We start from the raw sequence: 2962 nt of genomic DNA, 5'->3' as shown, positions 1-2962 counted from the left end.
GAGACCAGGCATTTTTTCCTCTAGTTCTAGAAAATAATATAGTATTAGATAATTAAGCCATAGAAGTACTACTTTTCTATATTTTTTCTACTTAATATTGTCTAGTAGTTTGAAAATGCTATATGTTAGAAACTTATGATGTTATGATAATATACAATGGAATACGGTTCAAATAGCATATATAAATATACATATTTGTACAAATATGTATGTATATTTAAATTATATCTTGATCTATGTCTTCAGAGATGTCTCTCTCTTTATGTATGCATGTGTCTGTGTGTGTGTGTGTATGTATCTTTTAACATTACTTCACATAACTAATGTCACTATGCAGGATTTTGGGTACTTTGGGAAAGCAGAGAGCCAGTTTAAATTGTTATCATCTTCTGATAACTTACTCAAACATGATCAGCTCCAAAAATTAGCTCCTAAAATCTTAGTGTTTTACCTTCTGGCCTTCAAACATTTCGCTTCAGTTCATCCCACATTGCATATGAATGGAGCCAGCCAGCTATGTGGAAGCTCTTTCTCTACTCTTGAACTCTTAGCGTTTGATCTATATTTCATTAAGGACATTTATCCTCATTATTCTTGCATTGAAGTTTGGTGCAGATTTATCTAGCTACCGGCAAGTAAGCTTAAAAACCTTGATCGCTATTTATATATACCTCAATTCATAAAAGAGTTTTAAACACAATGTGGTCAATATAAATTGTGCTACATACCTTGCATGTACTACTTTCTTTGATTCTGTCAAAATCCATACAATGTAGGTTCTATCATTATATTTAGGTTGAGATGACTAATGCCCCAAAAAAGTTTTGCCTTGTGCCGGGTTATGAGAGGGTAGGCTTGTATATGGTAAAATTCAACTTCCAGTTAAAGTTCTTGTTATAGATCTATTAATAAGAACGCTCTCTGGAAGATCTAGGCTATGTAAGTAAATTGCAGATAATATTTCATTAAAATAGCAAAACAAAACAAAATATAACCCATCATTTGCATGCAGTGTTAACTTATTGCCTGTATATAGCTTTTCTGACCAATCCGAAATAACATGAATCATCTGACCTCAATCCCAACCTTTCATCTAAAACTTTATCCTGCGAATGTCAAAGACTTAATGTGATTCTTAAACCACAATGTTTCTACTCCATTTTACTATGTTTTAAAATGATTATGATTAATTGTCAATAGCATGACTAAGAATTTTGTAAAGTAAAGCAAGTTCAATCTAAAAATTCAATAAATAATTGATAAAAAGTTAATTATGCATGCCTGTGGGTAAATACTCAGTCTCAAATCAGTAATTTTGGTGACATAAATTAGCAGAAATTTCTAAAATAATGTGTTAGAACCCACAACTGTCAGTAACATTCAAAACAGGCCCCAGTTGTATTATTATAGGGTAGAAGAAAAAGCAGATGGATTATGGTAATCTACAATTTTGACATTGTAATGGCCTTAAGAAATTGTTAACTGCCTTTATGAGCCAACAAATAGAATCAAAATGAAATTGGGACACGAATCAAGAACTTTTGGCATATCGTCTTGTTCAAGGACTCAAATTCAGTCCTGCATTGTGATGAGTACACTATTCGATGTCACAACACAATTTTAATTTTTTTTTTTTGAGTTGGAGTCTCACTCTGTCACCCAGACTGGAGTGCAGTGACCGCTCCCGGCCACTGCAGCCTTGACCGCTCCCGGCCACTGCAGCCTTGACCTGCTGGGCTCCGGCGATCCTTCCGCCTCAGCCTTCCAAGGAGCTGGAACTACAGGCTCACGCTACCACGCCTGGCTCATTTTTTGATTTATTGTAGAGATGAGGTCTCATCAAGTTGCCCAGGCAGGTCTTGAACCCGCGGTCTCAGGCGATCCACTCCCAAAACCCTGGGATTACAGGCTGAACTACAGAGCCCGGCTCATTTTTAATTTTTAATGCTGTTTTTTTAAATAATGTGCTTTTTATTTGTTGGTGATTATCTTTTTTTTTTTTTTTTTTGCCTGTAAAAGTAAAAAAGAGATTAGGTCATCATTATTGCTAAAATAGCTACAAACGATGTTATACCTAATCAGCGGTGACCACTCACAGAATGGATGGCGTCATGATAGAAAGCCTACACCCGCTTACAGTTTTCTTCCTGTGGAGGTTGTTAGTGAAAGGATGGCATCAGATTGCCATTGCATCAATTTTCAGCCTCCCTTTCAGTCTTCCTTTCTGTCATAAGGCGGACCATTCAGTAAATCCTGGAGGAATGAAGGCCTAGGTGGCCAGGGCGCTATTCAACTCAACAATGCACTCAAGTTTTGATTTTATTCCATGCCCACTTCAGTCCCTCATCCATTCCTCCTGGGGTAACTTTCCAAATAAGCAACCTGCACATAAATCCTAGGGTCAGGCCCTGATAGCAGAGCAGCATCACGTGACAACAGGATGATTTAGGGATCTTTTTGCCCACCATCATAATATTTTTCAGGTATGGTAGTAATGCCTAAAATATTTTATGGGATTCGCGTGAGTTGGATTATTTTCAGAAGCAGTTAGTGACTGGAAAGTAATGAGCGCATTTTATAGGGAGTGGTCAGAGGAAAGTGATGTCTGATGTGGATGAGTAGAGCTGACATTCAGCAGGCCCACGTTGCCAGCCCCATAAAATCATACCAGCCTTTTCTAGACAATTTGTGTTTTGATTGGTTACAGCCTATGCTCTCTTAAATAATATAAATGTCATACCCAGTAGGGGGCAGGAAAAGATGCAAAGCAGAAGCTGCCAAATAAAAGTATTAGTGAGGAATCCTGAGTACATAAGTTACCTACCGTTGAGGACCTTGGACCCCTAAAATGGAAAATGTAAGAAAATAGGTAAAACGATGAACAAGTAACAATGATAAAAATTGCTTGACATGTCTTGCCAGAGTCAAAGCTAAACTGTGATACAGTGAAAAAAAAATGTGT

Source organism: Carlito syrichta, unplaced genomic scaffold, assembly GCF_000164805.1.
Source record: "Carlito syrichta isolate Samal-C Ts95f unplaced genomic scaffold, Tarsius_syrichta-2.0.1 Scaffold304729, whole genome shotgun sequence".
Lineage (NCBI taxonomy): Eukaryota > Metazoa > Chordata > Mammalia > Primates > Tarsiidae > Carlito > Carlito syrichta.
The sequence above is the reverse complement of the archived record's forward strand: the minus strand, read 5'-3'. Positions refer to the sequence as shown.